Source organism: Schistocerca piceifrons, chromosome 7 (genome assembly GCF_021461385.2).
Source record: "Schistocerca piceifrons isolate TAMUIC-IGC-003096 chromosome 7, iqSchPice1.1, whole genome shotgun sequence".
Taxonomy (NCBI): domain Eukaryota; kingdom Metazoa; phylum Arthropoda; class Insecta; order Orthoptera; family Acrididae; genus Schistocerca; species Schistocerca piceifrons.
The window spans coordinates 239,344,382-239,355,909 of NC_060144.1; positions in this window are offsets into that span (position 1 = coordinate 239,344,382).

An 11,528-nucleotide genomic window follows, 5' to 3' on the forward strand; every position below is an offset into this window, starting at 1 on the left:
GCTAATCATTTGCATATCACAGCATCTTCTTCCTGTCGGTTAAATTTGGTGTCTGTAGCACGTCATCTTCGTGGTGTAGCAATTTTAATGGCCAGTAGTGTATATTGTGGCGACAGAGGGCGGTCGTGGTACGGAGCTACTGGAGGCGTGGCTCAGCAGGCATACGCAATTGGTCTGCCAGTACCTGCACGACCGCTTTCGGCGTCTGACAGAAACTTGCTTTTCTGTTGCCAGGTTAAAGACGCCATTACAGTATTGTCGACAAGTGGTACCATATCTCACAAAGGTGTCCTGTCCTGTTGGTATCTCTACATTACACGTCTGTTGTTAATGGCTTCAAAATTTCAAATCTAAACAACTGTAACACCTCTCTTCGCAACTATGTGTGCACAGAACGGGGAGTGCACAAACGTTCCAGACGAAATAACCACACAGTGGGTACGATTTTCTAATTAATAATCGTTTTGGAGGCAGACTCGAGGGGCTAAACCGCTGCTGGCTGAAGCAACAATTTTCTGTGGTACACAGCGCGCTGGAGCGCGCTGCAGACGCCGACCACGGGACGTGAAAACCGGCGGCCGGCTTGTGCGCCACCTAATTCCGTTCCGGAACCGCAGATCCTGCGTCCGATGCCGGCCGCCTCTCTGGCGACCCCGGTATAATTTGTCCCCCGAGCGGGCCGCCGCAAAGCCGCCCTAAGCGCTCAAAGTGGGAGCTCATCGCTCTGGCGCACCGCGCGGATCCTCCCCTCTCCCCCTCCCCCCGTTGTCTCCCTTTCTTTCTCCTCATCCTCGCCGTCTTTCGCTTCGCTGATACTCAGCAATGTGTTTTCCGAGCTCCTTACAGGGATAAACTCGCCTGTATAATCCGTCTAGCTTTACTTCCGTGCTGTTGTTCGGTGGACTTTGAAGGCCCTCCTGCGTTACCCGCCACAGTGATTTGTTAGGGGATACTCTTGAGGTGCGCACGTCGCTTAGACTGCTACAAAGCGATCCTTTAAATGCAGCGGACGCCAAACTATACGAGGCCCTACCCGAAATTTCCGAGCATATCCCTTTACAAATCGGAAGACTTACTTTTAATTCCCACTGTTACCTTCAGACCATCAAAGTGGCACATTGTGTTGCTCAGCAACGCTTGAACGATCTCCAATTCTTGGCTGAAGTGCTGCGTCTCCATTGACTGTATCGTCTTCCTAATAAATTGCGATTCCGCATGAAACTGTTCTATAGATTATGAACTGCGTCCTTTAAACTTAATTTTCGTTTTGCGAAGAGGAAGAAATCTCAAGGTGCTAGATCAGGTGAGTATTGTGGGTGGGAGGAAACCGTAATTTTACGATTATTAAAATATTCAAGGTCATTATGCCATGGTCGCATGAATTTATATTGAAATCCAGTTTCAGCGCGATCTTAGGAGGTCATCTTAACGGGGGTTGTAGCTTCGTTTAAGTAACCACTCACACTCTGGGTCTTTATTACTAGTTACCACCCTCCTTGAGGAGTTTCTCCACAGTTGATGACGAAACGTTGAGTTTCAGTTCTAAATACGAGGGTGGTTTGAAAAGATCTCGGAATCACCATCTACATCTACATTTATACTCCGCAAGCCACCCAGTGGTGTGTAGCGGAGGGCACTTTACGTGCCACTGTCATTACCTCCCTTTCCTGTTCCAGTCGCGTATGGTTCGCGGGAAGAACGACTGTCTGAAAGCCTCCGTGCACGCTCTAATCTCTCTAATTTTACATTCGTGATCTCCTCGCGAGGAATAAGTAGGGGGAAGCAATATATTCGATACCTCATCCAGAAAGAACCTGGCGTGCAAGCTACACCGCTATGCAGAGCGCCTCTCTTGCAGAGTCTGCCACTTGAGTTTGTTAAACATCTCCGTAACGCTATCACGGTTACCAAATAACCCTGTGACAAAACGGGCCGCCCTTCTTTGGATCTTCTCTATCTCCTCCGTCAACCCGATCTGGTACGGATCGCACACTAATGAGCAATACTCAAGTATAGGTCGAACGAGTGTTTTGTAAGCCACCTGCTTTGTTGATGGACTACATTTTCTAAGGACTCTCCCAATGAATCTCAACCAGGTACCCGCCTTTCCAACAATTACTTTTGTATGATCATTCCACTTCAAATCGTTCCGCACGCATACTCCCAGATATTTTACAGAAGTAAGTGCTACCAGTGTTTGTTCCGCTATCATATAATCATACAATGAAGGATCCTTCTTTCTATGTATTCGCAATACATTACATTTGTCTATGTTAAGGGTCAGTTGCCACTCCCTGCACCAAGTGCCTATCTGCTGCAGATCTTCCTGCATTTCGCTACAATTTTCTAATGCTGCAACTTCTCTGTATACTACAGCATCATCCGCGAAAAGCCGCATGGAACTTCCGACACTATCTACTAGGTCATTTATATATATTGTGAAAAGCAATGGTCCCATAACACTCCCCTGTGGCACGCCAGAGGTTACTTTAACGTCTGTAGACGTCGCTCCATTGATAACAACATGCTGTGTTCTGTTTGCTAAAAACTCTTCAATCCAGCCACAAGGCTGGTCTGATATTCCGTAGGCTCTTATTTTGTTTATCAGGCGACAGTGCGGAACTGTATCGAACGCCTTCCGGAAGTCAAGGAAAATAGCATCTACCTGGAAGCCTGTATCAAATATTTTCTGGGTCTCATGAACAAATAAAGCGAGTCGGGTCTCACACGATCGCTGTTTCCGGAATCCATGTTGATTCCTACATAGTAGATTCTTGGTTTCCGAAAACGTCATGATACTCGAGCAAAAAACATGTTCTAAAATTCTACAACAGATCGACGTCAGAGATATAGGTCTATAGTTTTGCGCATCTGCTCGACGACCCTTCTTGAAGACTGGGACTACCTGTGCTCTTTTCCAATCATTTGGAACCTTCCGTTCCTCTAGAGACTTGCGGTACACGGCTGTTAGAAGGGGGGCAAGTTCTTTCGCGTACTCTGTGTAGAATCGAATTGGTATCCCGTCAGGTCCAGTGGACTTTCCTCAGTTGAGTGATTCCAGTTGCTTTTCTATTCTTTGGACACTTATTTCGATGTCAGGCATTTTTTCGTTTGTGCGAGGATTTAGAGAAGGAACTGCAGTGCGGTCTTCCTCCGCGAAACAGCTTTGGAAAAAGGTGTTTAGTATTTCAGCTTTACGCGTGTCATCCTCTGTTTCAATGCCATCATCATCCCGGAGTGTCTGGATATGCTGTTTCGAGCCACTTACTGATTTAACGGAAGACCAGAACTTCCTAGGATTTTCTGTCAAGTCGGTACATAGAATTTTATTTCGAATTCACTGAACGCTTCACGCATTGCCCTCCTTACGCTAACTTTGACATCGTTTAGCTTCTGTTTGTCTGAGAGGTTTTGGCTGCGTTTAAACTTGGAGTGAAGCTCTCTTTGCTTTCGTAGTAGCTTCCCAACTTTGTTGTTGTACCACGGTGGGTTTCTCCCGTCCCTCACAGTTTTACTCGGCACGTACCTGTCTAAAACGCATTTCTTTTCCATTAATACTCAACATTGTCAGTGTCGGAACAGAAATTTTCGTTTTGATCTGTTAGGTAGTCTGAAATCTGCCTTCTATTACTCTTGCTAAACAGATAAACCTTCCTCCCATTTTTTATATTCATATTAACTTCCGTATTCAGGGATGCTGCAACGGCGTTATGAACACTGATTCCCTGTTCTGCACATACAGAGTCGAAAAGTTCGGGTCTGTTTGTTACCAGTTGGTCCAAGATGTTATCCCCACGAGTCGGTTCTCTGTTTAATCGCTGGAGGTAATTTTCGGATAGTGCACTCAGTACAATGTCACTCGATGCTTTGTCCCTGCCACCCGTCCTAAATATCTGAGTGTCCCAGTCTATATCTGGTAAATTGAAATGTCCACCTAAGACTATAACATGCTGAGAAAATTTATGTGAAATGTATTCCAAATTTTCTCTCAGTTGTTCTGCCACTAATGCTGCTGAGTCGGGAGGTCGGTAAAAGGAACCAATTGTTAACCTAGCTCGGTTGTTGAGTGTAACCTCCACCCATAATAATTCACAGGAACTATCCACTTCTACTTCACTACAGGATAAACTACTACTAACAGGGACGAACACTCCACCACCGGTTGCATGCAATCTATCCTTTCTAAACACCGTCTGTACCTTTCTAAAAATTTCGGTGCCTTCTATCAGCGCTTGAAGTTCCGGTACTTTACCAACGCAGCTTCGACAGTTTACAATTACAATACCGATTGCTGCTTGGTCCCCGCATGTCCTGACTTTGCCCCGCACCCGTTGAGGCTGTTGCCCTTTCTGTACTTTCGCGAGGCCTTCTAACCTAAAAAACCGCCCAGCCCACGCCACACAACACCTGCTACCCGTGTAGCCGCTTATTGCGTGTAGTGGACTCCTGACCTATCCAGCGGAACCCGAAACCCCACCACCCTATGGCGCAAGTCGAGGAATCTACAGCCCACACGGTCGCAGAACCGTCTCAGCCTCTGATTCAGACCCTCCACTCGGCTCTGTACCAAAGGTCCGCAGTCAGTCCTGTTGACGATGCTGCAGATGGTGAGCCCTGCTTTCATCCCGCTAGCGAGACAGGCAGTCTTCACCAAATCAGATAGCCGCCGAAAGCCAGAGAGGATTTCCTCCAATCCTTAGCGACACACATCATTGGTGCCGACATGAGCGACCACCTGCAGATGGGTGCACCGTGTACCCTTCATGGCATCCGGAAGGACCCTTTCCACATCTGGAATGACTCCCCCCGGTATGCACACGGAGTGCACATTGATTTTCTTCCCCTCTCTTGCTGCCATATCCCTAAGGGGCCCCATTACGCGCCTGACGTTGGAGCTCCCAACTACCAGTAAGCCCACCCTCTGTAACCGCCCGGATCTTACAGACTGAGGGGCAACCTCTGGAACAGGACAAGCAGCCATGTCAGGCCGAAGATCAGTATCAGCCTGATACAGAGCCTGAAACCGGTTAGTCAGACAAACTGGAGAGGCCTTCCCTTCAGCCCTCCGGAATGTCTTTCGCCCCCTGCCACACCTTGAGACGACCTCCCACTCTACCACAGGTGAGGGATCAGTCTTAATGCGGGCAGTATCCCGGGCAACCACAGTCGTAGTCCGATCGGGGGATGCGTGGGACGAGCTGGCCGTCCCCGACAAACCCCCATCCGGACCCCCACAGTGATGCCCATTGGCAACAGCCTCAAGCTGTGTGACCGAAGCCAACACTGCCTGAAGCTGGGAGCGAAGGGATGCCAACTCAGCCTGCATCCGAACACAGCAGTTGCAGTCCCTATCCATGCTAAAAACTGTTGTGCAAAGAACGTCTGAACTAATCTACAGAGAGCGCAAACAAATTGACACAAAATTTAAACGGTTATTAGAATACAAGATTACCTAGTAAATGCAGTAATGCTGCTACTTGCGCACTGCTGACACACTGCTCGGCGGCGGAAGGAGACTACGCGATTTTACACAACTCAGGTACTAAAACGCGATGCTACAACTCTCAAATACTACAATACGCCCGAAATTTATGAATTAAACAATGCAAGTACCAAAAACACGCAAAGAAATTAAGAATTAAACTATGTAACAAATGAGTGAGCTAGGAGTATACAACCTGCTGCTGCAGCTGCTTATTCAACGACGGCAGAGGTCAGCGCTAGCGCAACGAGTTGTTCACGTGATATTCGTTGGAGTGTTGCCTGTAAACATGCGCATGTCAGTGCTCTTGGAAGAGTGTGTGGTGGTGACGTCGCTCTGTAGTTGTTCACGCGTAGTGATTTGCGAAGATGGAAAAAAAACGAGATTCGAGGAGTGACTAAGCACTTCGTAAAGAAAAGTATGAAAGCAAAGGACAATCATGCCGATTTCCAGAATACACTGGGGGATTCTGCTAATTCATATTGAACTGTTGCCTAGTGGAAAAATGAATTTAAATTTGGTTGGGAGAGCTTAGATGATGATCCTCGCAGTGGTCAGCCGAGATGTGTCACTACTCCAGAAATCATTGGAAAAGGAGACACGAACAAGATTTCATGCGCCTGTTTCTGACCACACATGGAAATAGTGCACTACTATACCCCAGAGACAAAACAACAGTCAAAGCAATGGAAACATCCTGATTCTCCGCCACCAAAGAAAGCAAAGACAATTCCTTTGGCGGGAATTGTCAATGCATCAGTGTTCTGCGATGCGAAGGAGATTCTGTTTGAAGATTAATTCAAATGGTTCAAATCGCTCTGAGCACTACGGACTTAACATCAGAGGTCATCAGTCCCCTAGAACTTAGAACTACTCAAACTTAACTAATCTAAGGACATCACACACATCCATGCCCGAGGCAGGATTCGAACCTGCGACCGTAGCGGTCACGCGGATCCAGCCTGATACGCCTAGAACCGCTCGGTCACTACGGCCAGCTGTAGATTAAATGCCCCCTGGACCAACAATTAGTGGGGAACACTATGATAATCTCCTGGACAAATTGCAGCAAAAGATACGAGAAAAAAGGACAGGTTGAAGAAGGGAGAAGGTCATCTTCCACCAAGACATTGCGCGCCCGCACACACGTGCCGCCGCCATGGCAAACGTTCACTAACTACGGTATGAATTGTCGCCAGACCCGCCTTATTCACCTGATATGGCTCCGTCAGACTTCCATCTCTTCCCAAAACTGAAAATTTTTCTTGGTGGACGAAGTTTCACTTCAAACGAAGAGTTGATATCCGGAGTTGACAACTATTTTGCAGGCCTGGAGGAAATTCAAGGCACTGGAACATCAAAACTTCGTGGCAGATTAAAACTGTAAGCTGGACCGAGACTCGAAGTCGGAACCTTTGCCTTTTGCGGGCAAGTGCTCTACCAACTGTGCTACCCACGCCCGACTGGCGACCAGCCCTCACAGCTTCAATTCTGCTAGTACCTCGTCTCCTACCTTTCAAACTTCACACAAGCTCTTCTGCGAACCTTGGAGAACTAGCACTCCGGGAAGAAAGGATATTGCGGAGACATGGCTTAACTACAGCCCGAGAGATGTTTCCAGAATGAGGTTTTCACTCTGCAGTGGAGTGTGCGCTGTTATGAAACTTCCTGGCAGATTAAAACTGTGTACCGGACCGAGATTCGAACTCGGGACCTGTGCCTTTCGCGGGCAAGTGCTCCACCATCTGAGCTACCCAAGCACGACTCACGACCCGCCCTGCTGTGAGGGCGAGGCCGAGGAAACTGTGGAGCACCACGGGTCACAGACGGCACATAGTTCAGTAGATATGACGTCATAAGCCAAGAGATGCCTAAAAACAGCCTCATCGAGCATGACGTTTTAATTTATTACATCTTCACTAATAACGCTATTCGCTACACTTCTTGCAGACAGTATCCACTGATGGCGATGAATGTACCTGCAAATTTATAACATTGCACGAAAAAAATTTCAGGCGATATGGCGTGATAAGCATTGAGCTTCGTGCAAATGAAACTGCTGGGCGAAATTCACTGGATATACAGCTGAAACATATGACAAATACGTCACATATACGTAAAATATGTGTGCACATGCTAACAAAGCCAAGGATAAAAGGTCATTCTAAGTCCATGGGTATATTTCAACCAAATTTAGTACACATAATACATGTACTTATATGGAAGGGAATACTGAGGGTGAGATCCAGTAACCTCCTGTTACGGTGGGAGTGATAACGTGGAATATCTGAGAATCTATCGTTGACAGGTAATATCGGCTGACTGAATAATTGTCAATATCAGTGAATCTCTCCAACAGCCGTGTAACTGAGATTTTATTTTATTTTGAAGGCTTCGAGTTTCGGCATTCCACTACGCTGTCTTCAGGCCCCATATGCATCTCTCAAAATAAATGATAAAGTCATATAGTACCATAAATCCCTGGATGTTGTCAATTCAATAGTTTCACTAGCGCTTTGTTCGAAGGCGTTGTTGCTATAAAGTTTTCGAATGAAGCACTAATGAAACGATTGAAGTCGCAACATTCAGGGATTTGTGGCATTATATGATATTACCGTTTATTTCGGGAGATGCATATATGGCCTGAAGATGTCATAATGGCGTACACGGCTGTTGGAGAGGTTCATTGATATTGACAATGATAATGTGGAGACGGAGACTGACAGACCGAGAGGGAGAGAAAGTAGATGGACCCAGGTATGGGGCAGCAGGAAATGGACTGAGAGAGGGGGAGGTGGAAATGGACACAGAAAGTCCACACGCAATACAAAATTGATGAATAACTCACCTCCCAACTATTACCTACTGCATGTGCCCCACGTTTCCCGAAACAAATTTTACAAGTTTTCTCATGGCTCCTAAAAATTCACAGTTACAAACTTTCAGAGCTCTCTGTATGGGATAGGTATCTGTATGAATCTAGAAGAAATTATTTTATACCTTTTAGTCTGATTTAAAAGTGTGCTACTTTAAATGTTTGTTTTCATTAAAATAATCTACTTTCTTAAAGGCAACAGAGTACCATAATACATCAAGTTCAAGGGGTAAATTTTTATTTTTTTACGTTATCTCAATGAGCTGTGTCGATTCGTATCAACTGCGGGCTGTAGATCTAAACCCTGATTCGATTCGCTCTCGTCTCCGCACGACGATCTTGTGCCATGTCTTCCGGTTTGAAATGTTTGCGAGGCGCGCGTGTGGTGAACGGAAAATCGCGGGGAACGAGGAGGAAGAAAGTCGGTTGGAGAAAACGTGTGTTGTCACTCGCCGTTGGTCGGTGCCTTGCTGATCTGCTCTGAGGAAACCGTTGCGACGGAAGTGACTTGGATTATGATTAGCTGATTCCAGTGAACTGAAAGGGCGCCATTTTCTTGTCGTCGAGCCGTGTTGTGTGATCTAGTTTGGCGACTTCAGCATGTTCTATTGTTACTGCGTTGCCTTATATGACTCTTCCCTGAGTTATGAATTTGTGCTTTTCGGGACGTTTGCATCCTCCGTTAGTCAGTTCTGTATCGCTTATAGAAAATGTTTGAGACTGCCCACGACGGTGTTCCCTGAGAGCCCTACGTTTCTTTCCTGAAACTTAACTTACTTGTGGTACTCAAGTGTAATGATTGTGGTGACAGTTTTGATGTATGGTTTTAGAATACTTCCGATAGAGAAGTTATTTTCGCCGTGGCGAAACATCTCCCTTGATAGTGCTTTTCTTTGCCAAAATGCCTAACATTATTACTGACACTGTGCAAGCGGTGCGAATGTGGCTGCGTTCGCAGGTACTAGTCGTGCTGTCATGAACACATATGATTAATGTACTTATTCAATTATGTTTTCGATTCCGTTCGATCCGGATCTATTAGGATACAGGCTGTGGTGCAGGAGAGCTGTGAAATTTTCTGTTTTATGTTGCACAGAAAGTCCCTTACCTGATTTTTGCAGCCTGACTGGGTAATTGGGCCGTCTTGTACTGGTATATGACCGTTGTATTATTAATATAGGAAGTAAAGTTAAATAATTATTTAAGATCTACTTAAGCTATCTTTGTAGCTTGGTTATGTTAATACACTCATTCCTGTTTTTCGCCAGTCTTGAAATTGTACTATTCTTGATATTCTTAGTTCAGTCTTTTAATCGCCATTTGACGGCTGTTGTTATAACATTACGGATTGTTTCTGCAGTCAGTTATTTGCTGAAAGTGTGTTATCGTACTGGTTGACCTTTTGGTTTTCCCAGGCATCTTCTTGTCGCATAAAGCCTACTTGACGAATGCTCTGCTGTTGCCTGGTGGCTCAGCTACTGTTGCTGCAGTCTACGTGTGCAGTTGGCCCAGCATGAGAAAAGGGGGGGGGGGGCACCGACAGCACGATATTACTGGTCGGCATTTCGGATCCGCCGCTGCCTTTACCTTGTCTGAAGCTGCTACACGGCACGGTGACTGCTTCTTAAGCAAGTTCTTCTTCTCACTGGTTCACATGCGCCTAATTCTATTCAGAGTTCGCTTTTGGCTTCGGTCACTTTTGGTGGCGTGCCCATCCTGTATCAAGTTTTCCATAGTCATCCGGATCACTTGCCGACCTTTGTATTTGCTTCAATTTGTCAGTTCTGTCAAGGAACTGTCGTCAGTATTGGTCCGTCATTTACAACCATTCTGTTAGCTCAGAGCATTTAAATTTATTTAATCATTTTACCTGTTATTAGCTTTGTGCTAGTTGTTGTTACATTTGACCTTGAATAATATTGCCTTAAATTTTTCAGTTCTCTTAAAGGAGCGTGAGGCGAAACAATGCGCCGTCACTGAATAACCATGGCAGGCGACGCTTCTTGTTTGTGACTTTTTCTTGTCATTTTCTGTATTTCTGTAATCAACTGAACAAAATTTCTATTACATGCAGTTTGAACCATACACGGTACAAATTTCACTACGTACGTGCTCTGCGGACAGTTGCTCAGATGACAAAATTCGTGTTGCCATAGTCGGATACACACTTATAGCACATCTGTCGTCATGGTATGACTGTAGACCATTACTCTTTGGCCGTGTAATGATGTGTATCGCCAGCTTTCAATGGGACTTATGCTGTCTCCTTCGAAGTATGTACAGGTGTGAAATTTAAAACGATAAGCCGTATTCGGGGGTCTACGATTTACTTATTGACACACCCTCATAGCTGTACCCAGTCGCCTGTTGTGGTGCTTCAATTTTTATTTAAAATCACTGGTTTCGAATTTCCTAGTGTCGTCAGATGGGACAAATTTTTGAACAAGGTTTGGAGGATTGTGGGGGTCGTGTAGAGTTATTACCATTCAATGGTTTATTCCCGGCGCGTATATTGGTTTTCCACTTGGTTGAATCTACAGCACCGCGGAAAGTTAGTTTACATTAAAAAAACAGATAAACGTGAATTATATTTTCCAAAGTAAACGTGTGCGAGGAATAAACCATTTAAGACACTGTATTTGCAAGTGTATTGCTGTAGCACGTGCGAGGCTACACACCAAACAAAATTTATGTTTGAAACACCGAATGTATACATATAACAGGATATGTTTTCCTGTCTCTATTTTAACTATACATTGTCATGGTGTATACTGAAAAAAATGAAAAACGATATTCCGCCATCGGTAAGTGATTTTATCTTATAATAGTGCAGTTTTCTTAAAAATATGATACACAGCGTATTACGTAAATTATAGCGGTTGTAAATGCATTCCTTCTTCCTTCGGAGGCTAATGTTAAGTACCATTCCTTATTTTCTTGTCACGTTGTGTCATAATTTAAATTAACAGTTTCGCTTTTAAAGTCACAGGATATACAATGTAGATGCGGGTGCCTGAAAATGATGTTAACGACAAGGTCATACAGCTGCTGCGTAACGTTGGCATCTTTCCTTTCCCTTAGGTTGTTTACACATATACTATTATGTTCTTCTAGTTGTAAAACACTAAAAGGGCTGAATGGAAATGGGTTGCTGAAAAGAAGCACAAGTGC